The sequence below is a fragment of the Panthera uncia genome, chromosome B4 (assembly GCF_023721935.1).
Source record: "Panthera uncia isolate 11264 chromosome B4, Puncia_PCG_1.0, whole genome shotgun sequence".
Taxonomy (NCBI): domain Eukaryota; kingdom Metazoa; phylum Chordata; class Mammalia; order Carnivora; family Felidae; genus Panthera; species Panthera uncia.
The window spans coordinates 122,234,389-122,256,924 of NC_064809.1; the positions used below are offsets into that span (position 1 = coordinate 122,234,389).

Sequence of the window (22,536 nt, forward strand, 5' to 3'; positions counted from 1 at the left end):
TATCAGTTCCTACAAACTAATACACTTTGTTTTTCCTTTGTAATATAAACGTTCATATCTATAAAACTTTCTCTGGGCAACATCTGTCAAATTTGGATATGTTTTTTTATTCAATTCAACATATTTTCTCACTTCTACATCACATGATTTGTTCTTTATCTCATGGTTTATTTGGAACTATGTTGGATTTACAAGTTTTCTCTGTATCTTACTGTTTTTGATCTCCAGTTTTATTTCATTGTAGTTAGAAAACCTACCCTGCATTATTTCAATCCTTTTATGTGTATTGAGACCTGTTTTATGGGCTTGTCTATGGTCTGTCTTGTTGAAGATACCACATGCACTTGAGAAGTGCACCTATTCTACGGTTGCTGGTGTTATGTTCTATAAATATTAATTATGTTAATAACAGTCAGTTGGTAGTGTTATTTATATCTTTTATGTCTTTGCTTGTTTTTTGTCTAGTTCTATCCGTTTCTGGAGAGGGTATGTTAAAATCTCTAACTCTGATTGTGGACTTGTGTATCCCCTTGCTCCTATCAATTTTTGCTTTATGTAGTTTGAAACGCTGTCATGAGGCACACACACGTTGATGGTTTTCATGTCATCCTGAAAAATTGAGCATTTCAACATGATACAATGCTCTTTTCAACTTTATAATCTCCTTTGTCTTGAAGTCAATTTTATCTAATATTAGTACTGCCATTCTAGCTTTCTTATGCTTGCTATTTGAATGGCAATTATTTTCTTGTCCGTTTACTTCATTCTATCTGTGGCTTCATATTTAAGTTTATCACTTATGGACCATGTATGGCTGTGTCTTCCATTTTAAATTTGTTCTAGCAATCTCTGCCCTTTATTTGGAGTCTTTAGTTCATTAATATTTAATTTAATTTTTGATATGGTTGAATTTGGTACAGGAATATTACTAGTTGTTCTCCATTTATGCCTTTTGATTTTTGTTCCTATGTTCTTCTTTTTCTGCTTTCTTTTGGATTAACTGAATACTCTTTTTTTGTATTTTTATTTTTTTGTTTTAACTGAACATTTTTTAGAATAACATTTTATCTATTGACTTTTTAGCCGTCTTTTATTTTTTTACATTTTTTAGCGATTTCTGTAGGAATTACAACTGCACATTCCTAACTTTTAACAGCATAGTTAGAATTAATATTGTTACATTTTATCACTCTCATCCTTTATGCTGTACTTGTTATATAATACATCTACATATGTTATGAACCCCACACTACCATATTATCGTTTTTTCTGCTTTAAACAACTGTATGTCCTAAGTAAACTAAGAGGAGAAAAATAGCCCTTTGTATTGACCCACATATTTACCACTTTTGGTTCTATTCATTCTTCTCTGAAGATCATTTGGTGTCATTTCTTTGCAGTCTGAAGGACTTCCTGTAGCTTTTGTTTGTTTGTTTGTATGTTTGTTTGTCTTCTTAGTGCAAGTCTCCTGGCAATGAATTTTCTTAAATCCGAAAATGTCTTTAGTTAGCCTTCATTGTTGAAGTCTGTTTTTGGTAGATAAAGAAATCTGGTTGAGAGTAGTTTTAATACTTCAATGATTTTATTTCACTGTCTGGCTTTTGATGAAAAGTTAGTGCTCAGTTAATTACAGTTCCCTTTAGGTAATGTGGCATCTTTCTTTGGCTGCTTTCAAAGTTTTCTCTTTATATTTGGTCTCATCAGTCTCAATATGATATTCCTAGGCAAGTATTTATTTTTTTTCTTTTTTTATCTGTCAAGGCAGGTTGCTATCTTTCTTTCTTTCTTTCTTTATTATTTTTAATTATTTTTAAAATGTAACTTACTGTCAAATTGGCTAACATACAGTGTATAAAGTGTGCTCTTGGTTTTTGGGTAGATTCCCATGGTTCATCGCTTACATACAACACCCAGTGCTCATCCCAGCAAGTGCCCTCCTCAATGCCTATCACCCATTAAAGATCTGTATGCTGAAAACCTAAGCATGCATTTCTTTGTATTTATCTTGCTTGGTGTTCACTGAGACTCCTGATTCTGTAGTTCATGTGTTTCACAAATTTGGGAAAATTTTAGTCATTATTTCTTAAATTTTTTTTCCTGCCCATTCTCTTGCTCCTCATTTCTGACTACACTATACTCATGTTAGACTTTTTGATATTGTCTCATAGATCCCTAGGATTTTCTCTCTCTCCTTTTTAAAAAATTCTTTTTCTCTTTGTTCTTTATATTGAAATTATTGTCATTGATCTATTTTTATATTTATTGTCCACTGTTATCAAATTCAGGGAAGTTTTTATTTCAGATATTTTATTTTTCAGTTTTATAATTTCCATTTGAAGTTTTATTACTTTCTTATCCATTATGGTGTATTTTTCTTTTTTTAATTTTTTTTAGTGTTTATTTTTGAGAGAAACAGAGAGAGAATGCGAGTGGGTTAGGAGCAGACAGGGAGACACAGAAACCGAAGAAGGCTCCAGGCTCTGAGCTGTCAGCACAGAGCCTGACGCGGGGCTCAAACTCATGAGCTGTGAGATCATGACCTGAGCCAAAGTCAGATGCTCAACTGACTGAGCCACCCGGGCGCCCCAGTGTATTTTTCTTAATATTCTTAAATATAGTTAAATAGCTGCTTTAAAAGTCTTATCTGCTAATTCTAATATCTGGGTCACTTCAGGATGGTCTTCATTGATTGCCTTTTCTTTTAAAAATACATCACATTTTCCTATTTCTGTGTATGTTGATCAATTTTGGATTGTGTCCTGGACTCTGTGAATGCTGTGTTGTAGAGAATTTTGGTGTGGGGATATTCTACCAAAAAGTGGACTTTGTTGTTGTTGTTTTCCTAGTGGGCATCTAACCTGGCTGAACTCCAATTGCAAACATTGCTTCCCCTATAGTGGGTGGAAGCTCTAATGTCAACTGAATCTTTTATTCATTACTGGTCTGCTTGAAGTATGCTTCATGTACTCATAATTCAGGGCTTAGCCAGAGATTTGGACATGGTTTATACATAGAAATTAGGGCTATCTCCTTTTGGTTTTCTCTTTCCTAAGATCTTCTTCCATAGTTTCCAGTGGTTGGAATTGCCTTAATCTTTGTTCTTTGGTTCTTCAACCTGGTATGACTGGAATTTTAGCCTGCCCTCAATGTCAATTCACCTTTCTTCCAATATATATATTTTTTGCTTTTAATTACTCTATATTGCTTTCAAATATTTGTTTTAAAAATTTCCAGAGATTTTAGTTGTATTCTGTGAGAGTGTTGGTCCTAGAGAAAGTACTTGATTATATTGTAAGCTAGACTTGAGTTTGATTCTCAGATCTGCCATTTACTAACATCTTCACTTCAGACAAATTGATCTCTGGAACCCTTAGCAATCTCATCTATAGATGAAGATGATGATAATGATGATGATGATGATAAATTATACAAAGTTAGTCAGGATTAAATAAGAAAATGTAAAGTGCTTAGCAAAATGCCGGGCATATAGCAAATGCTCAGTAAGGGGTTGTTGTTATTAGTAATTATGAGTAAAAATGCATAAAGCCATGGAGGATAGAATGATAAGTTGCATATGAGAGTAGGAAATCTAACTTTTACTTGAAAGACATGATTACCTATGGAGTAATGAGTTTTTCTGCTTAGTTTAGACCTACATAATCAATTTCTTGAGGGCTTAATAACCCTCTTCAACTTCAGATGTGATATTGCCCTTGGAGGTGACATGTTCTGGATATCATTCTCTGCTTCTTTTCCTTGTGATACAAGCAGTGCTGCCTTTAAGACTTGTCTCTGCAGGGGTACTTGGTGGCTCAATCAGTTAAACGACCAACTTTTGGTTTCAGTTCAGGTCATGATCTTGCAGTTTTGTGGATTCAAGAAAGCCCTGCAAAAGGCTCTGCACTCACAGCACGGAGCCTGCTTGGGATTCTCTTTCTTCCTCTCCTTGCCCCTTCCCCACTCGCACTGTCTCTGTTCCTCTCAAAATAAATAAACAAACTTAAAAAAAAAGGACTTGTCTCTGTAGCATGAGAAACCATTTTTCTCATCTCCAGGGATGCCTTATGTGTTGGCATACCTGTTGTACTCTAGGGGGTCTCAGGCTAAATGGTTGACAGATTTAGTAGGCATGCAGAGCACAGGGCTTCCAAAGGTTGTAGTAGATCCATAGTCTGGAGGCCTAGTTGTGGCTTTCCATTTCAAACTTCATGCTAACTAAGGAACCTCAACATCTATGTCTGATTTCCCATCAATGGGAAACCAAGGAAGCCTGTCCATGTCCAGTGGGTCACAAAATTGTAAGAGTTCTCCATTCCCAGCATCCCTCAAATCTTGCTCTTTCTCCCCATCTGGACATTGAAATTACTCTAGCTCAAGTTCCCTTAGCTCTCCTCAGGACATCCTCAATTGCCTTTTTTTCCCTTTCTCTAACACCTCATTTCTTTATCCACTGTCTCCCTTCCATGTCACTATTATAAATGTCTCTAGGTATATAAAGGTTTCCATTACTCAAAACACATTAAACATTATAGATAATAAATTTACAAACTCCAAGTATTGTACTTAACAGACTTCATGATCTGGCCACTTAACTGTTCATTTACTAATCCACCAGCCAGAGTTCCTTCCCATATGATGTCTCCATGTCTCCCTGTGTCATTTCTTCACTTTAATAATAATAGTAATAATTTCTAATAATTTCTTGAATATTCATGTGTCACTTATAAGAAAATCCACTTTCAACTTAATAATAGCTTGCAGGAACAAAAGAAGTACTACTACACTAAGCAAATGAACATTTTAATTGTAAGACATATTGCAATTCTAGAAACATCAAGGTGTGAACAAGTTGCAGGTGTGAGCTTTGAAGACATATCCTAATAGGTACTATTTAGTAAGCATCAACAAAGGACTCTGTACGAATTTAGCTAATGAATATTTTCTTGCTAATTTGCCTCCAAGGAACTCTCAACATGTAGTCCTGCCCCTCTATACATGACTTCTAGATTGTTCTTTTGTGTTAGAATCAAACTTCACAGAATCTATGTGGTGCGAGATTGTTGGGTCTGCAAAGAGAATAAGGGTTTACCTACTAGCTATGTAATATTTGTTATATTTTAAGGAAAAAGCTCCTGTTAAAAATAGGACCAAAAAATAGCCCCCAAATATATATATTCTGTATTGCTGGCAGCTGAGAATTAATTATTTCTGCTTCCTGGAGAGGGTGAAAGGGGTGAAAATGAGAGGATTTGCTCTTTTTGTCCAAAGACACAATTTTATTTTTTTAAAAGAGATTACCAATTTACTTATTACATCAAGGTAAATTAAATACTTGGGTCCCAGGCCAGGGATTCCCTCAGATTTTTTTTTAACCACTTTTGGCCTCTTAATATTTGACCAGAGTTTGAGTTGAGATTAAGCAGTCACAGATCTTGATGTGATAAGGGAAAGAGAATTAAAATGGACAAAAAGAAGTGAGGCTAATTGGCATTTCCAAGTGATTTTCCCTTTGCGATTGGAGAAAGAAACTCTCATGAGGGAGAGTGGTGTTTGCTTTCTCCTTGCTACCTTCTTTGTGTGTGTGCCTGTGAGACCCCTGACCAGGCCTCACCCCAGTCTCTCCAGGCTATAAGTGAGGCGGGCTTTGTTGAGAGTGTCTATACACATTTAATGAGACTTCTGTTGTCTGTGCTCAGAGGATTCCAGACCCTTCACTACATTTCATTTGGAATTCATCCGACATGGGCTGTTCTCCAGGCTTAATGGCTGAGAGGTCCTTTCCAAAGGGGAAAGAATTCAGGGATAGAATTTAATAAAGTTTAGTATGAAAGCTAATTCTTCATAAAACCCTGAAAATTTTCCCCCAAAGTCCAGACACCAAAACTATCCTGTACCTCACTGCCCTCCTCTCTTGGGGCAATGAATCTGCATTTGTAAATAAGGAATAACTTCATGACAGTTTAATGGGGTTGGGGAAAATAATTGCCTTTCTTTCTTTCCTTTTCTTAATTTTTTTTCAATGTGGCTCCTCCTATCATGTCCTGCTATGGTGACCCATGATGGTGGGTTTACTAGAGATAAAATCCTTAAAGTGAGACTAAAATAAACACAAAGATAATCTTATTCCATTTTTGGGCTTAAACTGTCTACCAAAGAGAAGCACATTCATTGTAAAAATGAACAGGCTTCTAGGGAAGCAGTCTGAGAGGCAGAGTGGTGGGTGCTGGGCTAGAGATGCATGAAGAAGCTATCAGCTAGGGGTCCTCGTTGATGTGACCTCTCCTGGCCTCCATGGCCTCCTTGCTGGCCTCATTCATTCCTACCCCAATGACACCTCCTTTTGCTTTAGCCTCACTCAAGCTCAGATTCACCCTCAGTGCTATTATTTTCAATTTTCCTTTGAGCTTCAGTATCCTTTCTTGCTTCTTTGCTTTGCTGATCTCTACCCACCCTTCAAGAATCCTCTCTCTGGGAAGTCTTCTATGTGCCCTCTCTCTGTTCTCTCCCAGCACTTTGCTCAGGTGCTGTTTGGGCTTGTTGACGGTGTTGATAACATTATTTATCTGTTCACATGAGAGCCTCTCACCCTTAGACTCTGAGCCAATTGAGGTCAGGCATGAAGTTAATTCATTCATTTGTTCATCTGCTGATGTGCTCATTGAATCATTGGATTACACACACTGTGCTAGAGATACAAGGGAGAGCTCAGCAGACATAGCCTTTGTTTCAGTCTAGCAAGGGAGACAGAAAACACAGTAACCAAAAAAAAAATAAATGCTGTGAAAGAAGCAAACAAGCTATTGAGATAAAGAAATGGGAAATACACTATATTATAAATGGGATTGTGAGGGAGCTTCTTGGGGGATGTGAAAATTAAGTTAAGATCTGAAGAAAGAAGAACTAACTTTAGAACAAATCAAACTGACAACTCAATCATTCATTGAACGAAGAAATCTAAAGGGGAGATCCTCATGCTTTACTGTGCTCAATTAAAAATATTGCTGAGAATAAAGTCAGTGGGGATTTCCTAAGGCAGTCCTGGGAAGGCTTCTTGGGTGCTATCTCTGATCTATTGTCAGTGGCTGCTTGGAGTGCAGTTTTGAGGAGGACTGTGGCTGTATCCAGGCTCAGTGGGAAAGAGTGCCATGATCAAGGAAAGAGGTCAATGTGGGTGAAGAGATAATGGTGTCTGGAGTGCAAAACCCTGTTTATTCCTGTCAAATGGACTGACAGGCAGCTGGGACCATTTCTCATGTTTTTACTTCTAACTTTTCCTCTTTGCTCTTTGATTCTTCTCTCAGAGTTCAACTTATCTCTTCTTCATCCAATCAGCTTATGATATTGTCATGTTTTTAGATTTCCCCAACTACATATATATGCAAATCCCCAAGTATATCACATACACGTATGTGAATGTATGTATGTGTCCACATATAAAAAATATGCATATGAATGTGTATACATGTGTATATGTCATGTGCACACTGCACATTCTCATGTATTCCTGATCAATTCCATCTCACTTCATGTAAATATGAACATTCAATAGCACTGCCCCATCTCATACTCAAATTACCAACTCTCGTCCTAGCTGGAGCAAATATTTCACCTGGTCTGTGTATAACTCCTTCAAGCAGACTGGTGAACCCTAAGGAAATAGGATTTAGGTTTACAAGATCTGAATCTAAATCTTAGGTCTTCTTCTAACTAGTAATAACTCCCTCAAGCTTTAAATGTAAAATGTAGGCTTAATAATAATAATAGATATCACACACTCCTCACAGAAATGTCAGAAGATCAAATGAAACTATGCATATGAGTACATTTGAAAAACTCGTGAGGGATTTAGAAATGTAATATTCCACAAGTGTGCTTCAATTACCTATTTCATTCTTTTGGTACCTCTCTGTACCTGGTACTCCCATGTGAAAGAACTTAGAAGTGGGGCTCCTTTGATTTATCTAGTAAATCATGATGCATAAATTGGTATTTATTAAGTGCATTCAGATACAAATAAAAAATGGCTCCATACATGCTTGTTTTCCCGCTTTGTAACAGAAGAAATAAATTTGAACATAGTTTTAAAACTTTTTGATTTGCTGGTTTCCAAAGTAAAATTCTATTAGACTAAAGTTTCTCTCATGCTAGGTCCCTTTTACAGAATCTAATATTTCCATGTAGAGGAGAGATAGCTCGTCTCATTTTAAGGTTACTGTTAATTCAATGCAAATTAAATACTTTATTTTATTTTTTACATTTTTTAGAAGTTTATTTATTTTGAGAGAGAGAGAAAGAGAGAGAGAGAGAGAGAGAGAGAGAGAGAGAGAGACGGTGCAAGTACAGGAGGGGCAGAGGGTATGGAGGAGAGAGAGAGAATCCTAAGCAGGCTCTGCACTGTCAGTGCAAAGCCCAATGCAGGGCTCAAACTTATGAAACTGTGAGATCATGACCTGAGTTGAAACCAAGAGTCAGATGCCCAACTGACTGAGCCACCCAGGTGCCCTAAATACTTTAAAACCAGGTCTTGTTTCCAAAGGAAATAGACCAATGGAGAGAATGTCACAAACTCCCTAAGCGGGAAATGACAGGTGTAGAGAAAGCACATCAACTAATACAAGAGATGCAACATGAGTTTGGCCTCTAGAAACACTAGCAGGGAGTCAATGAGGAGTTCTAAATTCTGACTCCTAAAACCCAATAGCTACATGACTTGGGAAAAGCACACTTCTCTGAGCCTCAGAGTGCAGAGCCAGGCTCTTTTCTAGGCACTAAGGAAGCAATAGTGAAAGCAACGGTGAACATTCTGGGAAGGAGCTCAGCACACTGAAACAGGATAAAATCAAAGAGAATTGCATTTGGGGGCATCTGGATGGCTCAGTCGGTTAAGTGTCTGACTTTGGCTCAGGTCATGATCTCATGGTTCATGGGTTTGAGCCCTGCATTGGGCTCTGCACTGATAGTGGGCAGCCTACTTGGGATTCTCTCTCTCCCTCTCTCTCTGCTGCTACCCCTACTCTCTCTTTCTCTCTCTCAAAATAAATAAATAAGCTTAAAAAAAGGGGGGGGGTTGTATCTGGGTACATCATAGCCAAACAGTAGAAAAGATAAAAAAGAAATCTTAAAATTAGTGAAAAAAAAGGCACATTATGTACATGAGAAAATGTTTCATATGACTGCACACCTGTCATCAGAAACCATGGACGCCAAAAGCCAGTGCAAGAATATTTTTAAAGTGCCAAAAAAAATCTATCAATCTCAAATTCTATATCCATCAAATATATTCTTCAATAATGTAGGCAGAATAAAGACATTTTCAGATAAAGATAAGCTGAGCAGAGTCATTGTTGCTAGACATGTACTATAAGAAATTCAAAACAAAGTTACTCACTGTGAAGGAAAAGTGGCCCCAGAAAGAAAAGAAATGGACACACAGATCTTGGTGAATGGATGAAAAGCACCAGAAATGGTAACTCTCTGAAATTCACTGCAGCTTGATAATCATTCACACTCAGATTCACATATGAGGAAAATGTGGGAGAGAAAGGTTTAAAGACTTAACCATAAATCATACCTGTAGAGATGGCAGAGCTTGCATTTGAAAAAATCCCTGTTTCTTTATTCCTTTGACTAGAGCAGCCTATATCTCAAAAGTGGTTTTAGAAGGAGAAGTCAAAGATTTAGAAGAGAAGGCACACCTTGCCCTCTCTTCGCTGTGTGAAAATATCACAAAGCAAAGGTAAGGGCAGTGGGGAACAAGGTCTTCTGGAAGAGAGTGGAAGGCTGATAGATGCAGAATATGAGGGGCTATTGCTTTGGAGTGACTTTTTCCCCTTCCATGGTTCCAAGAGACTGTTCTTTAGCTTGGACTTTGGGGTGAGTGTTTGGTGTGGGGCTGATTGCTGGGAAGACTGAGATGGAAACAGTACGGCCTTTGTTGTTGATGAGCACAGGCACTGACCTGGATTAGCTTGCACAAACGTGCATAAAAGAGCAGGTGGGCTAGGGGAGCCTACTCTAACAACACTATGGAGAAACCACTTGTTTTGATCCATGACTCTCTCTAACTCATCACCCACTGTTAGGCAACACAGGCTGTCTGCCCTAGCCACTTCTTGCTGCCATTTACTGGACTGGATTCTGTTAATTCTCTGTGCTAGAATATTACTGTTTCCTTAGCCTGGATCTCTAACATTAAGACTAAACCTTACTTACCCTTAACCTAGCTTCTATCCTTTCCCTTACCTTTACCTGACACTAGCTCTGACCCAACACTCACTGATTCTCTCAATTTGAATCCTTTTTGGTCTTCGAGGGCCAAATCCTGTCTCACTACCTCCAGGTAGCCTTCCTTGACTTCTCTAGCCCCAGAGCACCTGGGGCTCAAAAAATGTGATACCTTCTAGAAAAATTCCCTGCACCAATGCCTTTTTTCCTCTTGTTCTCTGCCTCCTTCCTTGTGATAGCTAAACTGTATTGATAACCTACCACGTGCCAGGCACCACACTAAATGATTTTATATGTTATTTTATTTAATCCTCATACCATTTCCATTTCACAAATAAGGAAATCAATGTTCATTGAGAGTCAATCCTTCACCCAAGCATCCTGGTTGTTTACAGAGCTTAGTAGACAGTATTCTCTCTTATAACATTTTACTGCATCCCAGATCCTTTGGGTCCAAGTAAAAGAGTCATTTTCAAGAAAAATTCACACATGCACTGACACATAAATCTGCATTCACTTTTTTTTCTCTCTCCACTGTGAGGCCTTAAGGGCCTGGGTCCTGTCTCTGTCAGGTCTTGTGTCTGCTCAGAACAATAACTCCAATAAATATGCTGATTGGCTGAGCTGAGGAAGTTTGGTATTCCCATAGTGAGGCTGATTAAACAAGTAGCCGATCAACAGTTTGAGGTTATTTGCAAAAGTGAAATATACTTAATCAGGCCCGGTGATTGTGGCCAAAACTCTAATGAAGGATGCAAGGTTCAGTGGAGACTTGTACCTTGTGCTCACGTTGCACTCCCCATACACCTCCTTCCAGTTCTATTACAGAAATGGAGGCAAACCTCTAACTGTTCTAAGCATCCGAGAGGAGGGATGTGAAGTAATTTTTCACTCAGTAGATGAGGCCGGGACAACCAAAGCTGAAACGAGAATTTTACAAACACAAAGAAGTTTATTAGTCTGGGCAGAAAGTCAAAATCACTAATTTTTCCTGCAGACACATTTTGTGCCTCATTCTTGCCCTCCTGGGCTCTGGTGCATGCTGACCTCTGCAGTGGGTGAGAGGGTCGTTAGTTTAATTTTGCATGATGGAGATCGTGGCTCCCGGTTCTTTCTGCGCTGGGCATGTTTCAGGGGTATCACAGCCTCATTGCCCCCCAAATGTAGCTGCTGCCCTCCAATTGCCCTCTCCCCATCCAAAAATGTATATGCGTGGTGGACTGAAGAGCTGTGGCACCTTACAAATTATCCATTCAGACTGTCAAGCATCTTTTGTTTGGAAGGAAAGGAGATGTGACAAATGTAAACACTGGAGAATGGGGCCTGCTACAGAGGACGGATGCCATGTCAAACCTGATAAAAGCTGATGATGCATTCCTTCGCTGTTAGTCAGCTGGCTGCTCTCTCCCTCCAGCTCCCCTCAGCCTCTTTTTTCTCTGCTGTGATATTTTCTTTCATTCAGACCCTGTAGGCATGCTCTGGAAGCAAGGTTCTGATTAGTCTGAAACTGCCTACCTTCTGTTTTTATTTTCGTCCATGTTTCTCGTTTGATGCCAGGCTACAGGGTACAGATACAGATCACATTAGATGAGAGCCTCTTGTTTCCTAGGACACAAGGCAAAGAGGATTCCTTTCTGTCACCCTGAGTGGAAGGACCATCTGGCTCAAATGCTGATGGAGGCTGTGCCTTCAGTTATTGAGGTCCTGGTTTTATAACATTTCCTGAGGTAGAGGTGCAGGTTGGAAGGCCTGGGGGATGGTCAAAGGAAAGGAATAGCCCGGAGCAAGTTGTGAAAACCAAATCAGCGTTTTACTCCAACTCCATCCCTAAGACATTACTACATCATCTTCTAGCATGTTGAAAATGGCACTCAAGTTGGATGTGACTGGCTATGGATGGTGCCTCTTAGAGTGGCCGTCCAGGTGTGGGGTATCTCTTGCTAGCTTTGGCCATGTTAGGACATCTCATTTCTTCTCCATCTGTATATCTCTTGCCTCAGATAAGCCACAGTATAAAGTAACAGTTAAGAGAACAGGTGTTGGGGTCAGACAGATTATGGCTCAAGTTCCAGATCCATCTTTTTCACTCTTAGTCAAGATTGCATTTGGTTGCAAGCAAGATCAATGTTGACCAGTAAATAACAGGGGAGCTATTCATCTTACACAACCAGAAGTCCAGGGGGAGGCAGGCCAGGGCCATCACAGTGGCTCAGGGATTCTATTGTGGATCAGCTTCTTCCAGCTTCCTGTCCTGCATCCTTAGGGGGTTACTATGGGACAAAAATATAACCCCAACATTGTCCATGGAATGTGGTTTATTTTCAGGAAAAGATATAATGATGGTGAGATAAACAAGCAAAATCATTCAGTGTCTCTCAGGGTTCCCAGGAGAGAGATTGCTCTCAATTTCAGCTAGAACTACCCTCAGTGTGTTCCAAAGCAGAGGCTCCATGGGGCAAAGACCTCCAAAATCCTCCCCTGGGTCTTGTCAACTAACAAGCACATATGTGTCAACACAGCTGATGTCTTTTGTCCTCTTGCTATGCTCACTTATTTAAGAATGACTCAACTCTGAGCCGACTCTCTAGGCTTGACTTTACAACATTTTTACTATTGCACAGCCATGAACCTGAGCCAATGTGGTGATAGATTGGGGCCAGAAGGGGGGCAGTGGTGGTGGGCTTAGAGAAGAAAGAACCTGTGAGTGAGACACTCTTTCCCAATGGAGAGCGATTGGATGTGGAGGGCTCCATGTTGACTCTGGGTTCTTCACTTGGGGGAGCTGGGAGGATGGTGAGACCATGAATAGGAAAGAGAAAGTCAGCAGGAGGAATGTGTTCAGGATGGAAAACGAGTTCAGTCTGGGACACGGAGAGATTCTGGGGTTATGCAAAAGCATATCCAAGGGGAGCTACTAGGCTGCAACTGGAAATCCAGGCCTGGAGTTCAAGAGCGAGGTCAGTAAGGTTAAAATGCAAGAACTATTTAATGATATTAATGAGAGAAGATAGACATTTTAAAGTTTTGGACTGAAATGGTGAGGTATATTCCCATTAGTTATGGGCATCCATCCCATGATGGAATCTACAAGCTGAATAAAATGAAGTCTGCAATTATCTGGTGAATATGATCTTTGTGGAGAGCCTGTTGAGGGGAAAACACAAACCTCTGGTTCCCCATAACTGCAGGAAAATTGGGAAGGGTGGGTATTTCTGAGTTCACAGGAATAAATAATTCATTGTGTTGTGTAAGTTTTGCAGGTTTTTTTTTTATACATCAGCTCATTTGAGGTTCATAAGAATCCTATGAATAAAGCAAGGGAGAGCTTTTTTTATTCATTGACAACTGAGGAACGAGGGACGCAGTCAAAGCCCATGATGTGTACAGACTTGAACAGCTAAGCCCATGATAGATACGAGATCCCATACCAGCTGACCCAGTGTAATTTCCACCCTGGCTCACAGAGGTGCTGGGCCTTCTAGATCCTTCCTCTCAGGCAGTGCCCAAACAGGACTCATCAAAAACACTTCATAATACCACCTCCACTCTTTGATGACTTCATAGTGAACTGAATAAATGATTCTTTTTTTAAGTCTATCTATCTATCTATCTATCTATAGAATTCAGGAGGGACAGTGGGGAGGGGAGAGAGAGAGAGAAAGAATCTCAAACAGGCATGAACCATGAGATCATGACCTGAGCTGAAACCAAGAGTCAGGTGCTTAACTGAGTAAGCCACCCAGGTTCCCCAACATAAATGGTTCTTCAACTTTGGTTCACTTGGCAAACTTGTAAGATGCGGATTTCTGAGATTCACCCTAAAAGATTCCACTCTAATACATGTATTAGTAAGTGTTCGTCAGAAAAACAGGATCAATAGATTACATATCCTTATCTATCTATCTATCTATCATCTATATATTATCTATTTATTATCTATCGATCATCTATCTATCATATAGAGAGGGAAAGAGATATATTGGCAGATATAGATATAGATACAAATACATTATGAGAAGTTGGCTCACATGATTATGGAGGCCAAGAAGTCCCCAAATTACAAGCTGGAGACCTGGGAAGCTGGTGGTATAGTTTCATTCGTAGCCCAATAGTCTGAGACCCAGTAGTGCCCATGGTGTAAGCCCTAGTCTGAGGCTTGGAGGAAACTGATGTTCCAGCTCAGAGAGATGCTCCAGTCAGACAGAAAAAGAGAATTCCCCCTTCCTCTGCCTTTTTGTTCTATTCAGTTCCTCAGTGGATTGGTTGATGCCCACACACACTGAGGAGGGTGCTGACTCAAATGTTAATCTCTTCTAGAAACACGCTCACAGACACACTCAGAAATAATGCTTAAGCAGATATGTAGACATCCCATGACCCACTCAAATTAATATGCAATGTTAACCATTGCAGTATGTCTGTCTATAGTCCAGGATTCTGCATTTTTGCAAGCATCCCAAGTGAGTAGGTTGTGGATGGTTCACCCTCCATATTTTGAGAATCACTGAAACAAGGGGGAATATAGGTGTGGGAAAGATGTCTCAGCCCTTGTTCTTTTCTCACCCCCCCACCCCCCATTCTCTAGATGAGGAAGAGTTGCTTATCTGATTAGCCAGATTCTGGGACATGGACTAGGCTATATTTACTGATGGACATGATCACTATTTCTTAAAATGTTAAGTAGTTGTCTTTCTTATCCTCTTCTACTTCTTGCTGCTGCTTTGATAGGAGGGACATCACCAAGATGAGCCGAGATCTCTCAATGCCTGACTACTTTCTCCTGTCTTTTGCTTTCTTTGTATGCTCTCTTGAATGTTGTCATGAAAACTCTGGTCCACTGGATCATATGGCCCAGCCAGAAGGTGATAATACCTAAGAATTGTAGTTGGGAGGAGGGGTCTTTGTAGGCAATTAGACTAGTTTGTAAGCTTCCCTCAGTCTTAACTGAGTGTTACATTGGATATATTAGGTATTGGTCTCAATAAACTTTTTTTTTACCTTGGATAAATTTGGTTTTGCTTCCTTTTTTTTTAAGCTTACAAAATTTTTATTTTATTTTTAATGTTTATTTTTGGGAGGGGGGGAGAGGGAGAGAGAGAGTGCAAGTGGGATAGGGGCCAAAAGAGGGAGACAGGATCCAAAGCAGGCTCCGTGCTGTGAGCGCAAAGCCCAACGCAGGGCTCGAACTCACAACCCTGAGATCATGACCTGAGCCAAAATCAAAAGTCGACTGCTTAACTGACTAAGCCACCCAGGTGCTCCAGTTTTGTTTTCTAGCTTCTTCAGGAATACTAGCTAACATTTACTAAGTGCATACTATGTGCCAAACAGTGAGTGTTTTGCATAAAGTAAATCATTTTATAATGACCCTGTGATAAAGTACTATTATTATCCCATTTTTTTCCCCCAGATGAAAAAAAAAAATTGCCCAAGGTTTTCTCACTTGTGAGTGAACAAGATTTGAATCTAGGGCATCTGCCTTTAATTGCACACACCTTGTCATTCCTATTCTCCTCTCACCCACTATAGTTTCCCATATTAGGAACTGCCTGGAGGAAGGTATGGGTAATAAAGGTCAAATGTTGGAATTCTAGGGACCCCTGCACATATACCATCTTGGTATGATAGAGGCCAACTCAAAAGCAAAAAGACACAAGAATACAAAGCCATTATTTGTCTGATTAGAATCAAAGCTCTATTTTGAATTGCATCAGCTAGACAGATTTTTTTTTTCAATAGCTTGATGGACTCTTCTGAATGGGCACTTAACTCTGGCCCCTCTTAGCAGCTGTTGAAATTTCTATAACCTCAATGGTTCTGGGATCAACAGATGATGAAACTTTTTAGCAGATCCATTTTCTCTGAGCCAGCTGACAAGTACAGGGGTAGTATTCCCTATCTTAGAACAAACTATTAATCAGAAAGAAAGACAACAACCATAAATCGACAGGAATTGGGTACTATCATCCCCGAATGACTTTGCCCTGCCAAAAGTGTTCTTGGCTTTATAACGTTGGTCGACACTGGCCCTAGCCCAGTGGTTTTCAGTTTTTCTTTATGGAGTCGAATAGACTAAACTCAGCACTTTCTCAGTCTCTCAAATAAGTGCACTGACATCATTTGGAAATTATAAGAATCCACATATCAGGCCAAATTCCACCCTGGGTTCAACATCCGCTCCCCGCCCCCCCTCCCCTCCCCTGAAATCAACCCCCAAGAGTATGGTTAAGTGAGGGTAGAACTTGGCCGGAAGCTTGTTATTTTTGCAGTTTTAATTACACATACCTCATCCATTTGACCAAATTAGGAGAGAAGGTTCATGGAGGGAAGCTTCGCCTATTGGCTTGCTTTAATGTCTGGTTCCTCAAGTACCTAACTTGGGAATTTCAGGAAAATAGTCAAGAATTGACATTTTACATTTTTACAGCTGGGAAGAACTTGGATCATTAGTATATAATCCAAACCCCATGGTTTTGTAGACCAAAACAAAAACAAAACAAAACAAAAACAAAAAAGCCCCTGAGATTTAGAAAGGAAAAGTGCTCAAGATCATATGAAAGGTATGGTGACCCAGGCCGAAGGCAAGAAAGAAAGAAAGAAAGAAAGAAAGAAAGAAAGAAAGAAAGATCCAGGACTCTGCCTCCCTTGTTTAGTGTTCTTTCGAAACACTCAACTAGAAAGGATGATTTATCACAGAAGTTTGCTCCTGCTGTATTCAGTAGTTGGAAGGACCTAGATTTTAGAGCCAGGGAAGAGTAGGAGTGAATCCAAGTTCAAGTACTTCCTAGCCATTTGTGCCTAGTTTCTTAACTTCCATGGGTCTTAGTTTTCCTATTTATCAAACGGAGAGGACTAAGACCTACTTCCTAAGGATTTGTGACAATTAAGTGAAATGGTATTCACCAGGCAAGTGAAACACAGTAGCTGTTTGGTCTCCTTCTCCATAGAGCTTCTGGGTTATAAATGATAGAAACTCAAACTGGCTTGAGCGTAACAGGGAATTTGTTAGGCCACCTGTATGACTCTGAGTAGATTTTGGTTCAAGGGAGGCTGGTTCTATAGGCCTAAATGTTAATATTAGAAATTATAGTTTTCTTCTGCATAAGTGACACTCTCAGGCCAGCTCATGTTGGTGTGACAAAATGGATGTCAGCAGCTCCAGGTTCATATCTTACAAAGTTCCAATCCAGAAAAGAGAAAACTTTTATTTCCCAATATTTTTTACTAAAGATCCCAGAATTAAGTCACGCTGGCCTAACTCTGATAAAATATAGAACAGAGCGAGTCAGGTATTGAACAATTTACTGTGCCATATGCCGTATGGATAGATCAGAAGGTCAGGTTGAGGTCATATGCCCAGTCCTGGAGCTTGGGGGTCATGGTGATGGAGAATGGAGTGAACCTCCAGGAACACGTAGATTGAGAGGGGGCAGGGCTACTTTTCCATGAAACAATCCAAAGGCTCTTGAGAGGATGAAGGTGAATGGGCACCAGAGAAGCAAAAACAAGTTTCACTTCCCTTCTTTTTCCTCCTTGTTCCACCTTTGTCAACACTCACGAGGATGTTTGTTTTCTCAAAATTGTTATACAACTTATCTATGCAAGAAGGAAATAGATAGTACTGAACTTAGTGCCTCTTGGGCTGAGTAATTAGACTTTTATGGTTACAAAAGAAAGAATTGGTCACAGGAAGTATTCTTTTCTGCTAGCGATGCTTTATCTTTCTTTATAAAATCAAAAAAGCAAATTTTATTAAAATGGGAAAATAGTGCTTGCAAGTAGGGCTAAAAAATGCCATCTATCATTAAACATGAGTTGTCACACTCCATGGCACTATGTCCTATTTAGATGTAACATTGTTTATTGAAACAAAAGTTATTTATTAAACATTTACTGTGTGCTAGGCACTGTGATTGAGCTAAGTACTGAGGACACAGCAAGTATGTTAAAAATAGTTTTGAAAGTAATATACCTTAAGATTCAGTAAATGCAAAAGTATTTATTAAGGCCCAGCCATATGTTGACCATCTTTCTAGGCAGTACAGGAAGTGAAAAATTAAAAACCAGGAGAGCATGGTGATAAAGTACACAGGCTTTGAAGAGAGATGACTGTGTGCTCAACATTTGGCTTCATCACAGATCCACTGCATGACCTTGGGGAACCTGTCATTGAACTCAAGTTCTGTAAAATGAGCATAAGAGTTGCATTTGTTTTTCAAGGTAATTGTGAAGATTAAAAATCATAATGTATTTCAAGTGTGGCACATAGCACAAAGTAGGTTACAAAATAGTAAGATGTGGAAATTTTTGCATCGACTTCCTACCATCCACATTGAAGTCCCAACATGCACATATGCACATGTGCACACCCCCACACCTATGCACACGCGTGCACGTGTGTGTGCAAGCACACACATACTCATGGAGCCACTGATGTAATAGATGCAAGGGCTAAATATATATGCTGTGATCACCGTGGGCCAGAACCTGAAAATATTTTGTAACCTCTAGCTGTTTAGGCTGCCTTGCTACCTAGAAGGCAAGCCTGCAGCTTGCCACCATGCCACACGTGTCCACACACATGCGAAATGTGAATTGTTGGTGGTCCCTAAGAAACCAACCATACGAAACATTTGGGTCCCTGTGTGGTTCATAACTGTGATTCTCACACAGAAATTAGTCTGTTTGTAGTGAGGCCAACCCAACTGCTAACTGTGTGACAAAGAAAGTGAGAAGGGAGCTTTGAAATAGCATGGTCACTATGGACTAATGGGTACACTGGATTTATCCTCCCATGTTAAACAACTAGAGACCAGACAAAGCTGTGAAACATTGGTAGTACATGACACTGGGTAGCTGGCAACTCAACACAGTGATCCATGAGAGAGGAGAAATCAATGCTTCCCAGGTTACTTCTTGGAGAAAAGTTCCAGGAGGTGTTACACGGAGGAGGCAGAACAGAAACAGAGCCCAGGAACCTCCTTAGTTGAGGATGGAGCTCAGGGAGGCCAACACAGGTGGAATTCTGAACTGAACCCTGCATAGTTTGGATCTGCTCTTTCTTTTCCTCCTTTTTCTAGTTTCCTAAGATGGTAGCTTAGATCATTGATTTTAGATCTTTCTTCTTTTCTAATGCATGTATTCAGTACTATGAACATTTTTCTAAGCACTACTTTCTTTGCATCTGACAAATTTTGATACATTGTATTTTTATTTAGTTCAAAATATTTTTAAATTCTCTTGAGATTTCTTTTCTGACCTATGTGTTATGTATGTATGTATGTATGTATTTTCCAGAGGACATTATGTTTTGTTGTATGAATGTCAAATATTTTACAGTACTTATTTACCATATTTTATGTATTCCATAAAATAAGCACTATTTGAAAATATACTAGAATTCATAACAGAAGTAATGCAAAGAATAGATGCTTGAAACACATGCAGTAGGAAATTATTCCCAATTTTATCATCCAATCTTTTTGATAAGGAGTGTTTCTAGTGCTATGGACCAACTTGATCTTCTTTGAAATGTGTTGTCCACTTTTATGTTTCAGTCACAGTAGCTATAAATAGTTATTTAAGGGTATCCTTGTCTAAATTCCCATCAATAAGAACCAATCAGGGGCACCCGGGTGGCTCAGTCGGTTGAGCATCCGACTTCGGTTCAGGTCATGATCTCACGGTTTGTGAGTTCTAGCCCCGCATTGGGCTCTGTGCTGACAGCTCAGAGCCTGGAGCCTGCTTCAGATTCTGTGCCTCTCACTCTCTCTCTCTGCCCCTCCCCCACTCACACTGTCTCTCTCTCTCTCTCCTTCAAAAATAAATAAACCTTAAAAAAAAAAAAGAACCAATCAATTTGTACTCTCAGTGTCACTGTCCCTGTTCACCGGAGTCTCCTCCAAATCAGAGAGCTCATGGACATTTTAGACGATCCCTGGTTTTGGTTTGTGTTTGATCAATATCAGTCCTTTCAGTCATATGACCTCCATCTTTGCTTGTCACACTCTTCTCCCACAGAAGATTCTGGACAGATACATTTAGACTTTCTTCCTTTGCATTTCCTCATACTTAAATGTGACCATAACAATGCTCTGATCAGGGTGAGACTGTGTTATTGGCACATAGTGGAGTTTTTTCTGCAAGCTTACTCCACAGAGACTGAAGGCATGAAGATCTAATACATTAGAGAGATCAAGTCTTGATCTTTGTGTTTCTAAAATTTTTCCCATTCCGTTTATGGATGTAATGGTTGTTCTTAATTTGCTTAAATCCTCTTGTGAAACCAAGTCTGTTCTTTTAATGATAACGATATCTGCCAAAGCAGCTTGCCTAGAAGTCTCATTGATAAGGCCATCAGGTTTTTCTTCTGCTAAATGTTTTAATCCATATTTTGAATCCAAAAGTGTTATGATCTCAGCAGGATAAATATCAATCCCTAATTCAGCATCAACCCCAAACATAAAAGCCACAGCACCAGGATCTGCTAATCCAGTGGTCTCTAATGGTATGTAATCAAAATTTCCCTTCTTCTGCATCAAATTCTCATTAGCTCTAAGGCCACCGTCCTTTACTGAACAGCAGAACCAACCGTTTCTAAGTCCTAACATTTCTTGGTAGGACTTTCCACCTTGGCTGACAGCTAAGGATTTATCCACTGCACTTCCTTTCTCAAGTTTATTTAAAATAACTATTAATCTTTTACTATGTTACTCTGTCTAAATATAGTTCAGAAGTATTGTCTTCCTAGCACCTAAATACCCGGTGATAATTGTGACTGGGATCTTAGCACCAGGACTAGACTTTTCCTTCATCTCAATGGGGACCAAATCAAGACAGCCCTCCTCTGCCTGCTCCTCCTCCTCATCCACAGGTCCAATAGCCTATAACGTTCTGGCCAACTGCACAGCATGCCTATCCCTCATCTGAAGAGCTGGGACCCCCCATGTGTTATTTAGAAGTGTATTGCTTAATCTCCAGGTATTTTGGGATTTTTCTAGCTATCTATTTGTTACTGATTTCTAGTTTAATTCCACTGTGGCTGAGGGCAGATATTGTATGATTTCTATTTCACTACATTTGTTAATGTGTGTTTTATGGCTCAGAGTGTGGTCTATTTTGGTGAATGTCCCATGTGAGCTTGAGGATTAACTGATGGCACTGTTGAGTTCAACTGTATCTTTACTGATTTTCTGCCTGCTGGAATCTATTTTTTATAGAAGGGTGTTGAAGTCTGAATTGTAATAGTAGATTCTTCTATTTTTCTTTGCAACCGTATCAATTTTTGCCTCATGTGTTGTTTGGTGCATACACATTAAGGATTGTTATTTCTTCCTAGAGAACTGGCCCTTTATCATTATATAATTCCTTTCTTTATCCTTGATAATCAAGTGAAAGAGGAGAAGACAATGGGTAAAGATAAGACTATTACTCTGGAGTTCCATCATGAAAAATAACATGCTTTCTCACCAAAAATCAAGGTTTCTTAGAAACTATCACAGAAACTCTGTGTTGCACTGATGACACTTGTGCCCATGGCTGAGAACCTTTGAGCTAAAGCACTAGCTAGAAAATGGCAGATCCCCGCCCCCCCTCAATGATTCAATTACTCAGAAGACTCTGTTTTGAGGAAAGATTTATTGAATGCTATAACTCTCTCAGGAGTAACCTTCAAACAGCACATTCTGGGCTACCTGAGGGAAGATGATGGTCAGGGGCATTGCTTTGAGATGATGGATGAAGGGAAGGGAACTAACATAAGTTGAAGGCCTGTGATGAATCAGACACTATAACAGGTGCTTTGACATGTATTTCCATCCAATAATATAGCAATATTTATTAAATACTTACCATTTTCCAGTTATCTCTTTTGACCTTCAAAACATGCCAATGAATTGGGTCGACAGGTATAGAATATTGCTTAAAACCATAGGCCAAAGTGCCTGTATTTTGATTCTGGCTCTACTCCTGGTGTGTTACCTTGGGTGAATTACTTACCATCATGTGATTCAGTGTCTTCATCTGTGAAATGAAGACAGTAGGAGCTTCCTCCTCATAGCTTCTTTGCGGGAGGGCAGATACAAAGAGCTCTGTCATCATAGGCTAATACTGCCATTATTAGCCATATTACAAGTCAGGAAACTCAAGCTTGAAAAGCTGTGTCTGGGGTCACACACCCAGGACTTTGTCACCTTGGGGTGGAGCGGTACACAGTGAAAGAAAATTTGACTTGGATGAGTAGATGCAGTGGGGAGTGCATTGAAGTGTGAGACAAGGAGATCTTCTCTAGAAGACAGCCTTGCAAGGGAGTCT

General features: G+C 39.6%; 1 pseudogene; it reads right to left on the reverse strand.

The window, feature by feature from the left end:
- LOC125919917 (COBW domain-containing protein 2-like) overlaps window positions 1-22,320 on the reverse strand; it is a 59,566-nt pseudogene extending 37,246 nt beyond the window's left edge.
- Between the last annotated feature and the right edge of the window lie 216 nt (window positions 22,321-22,536).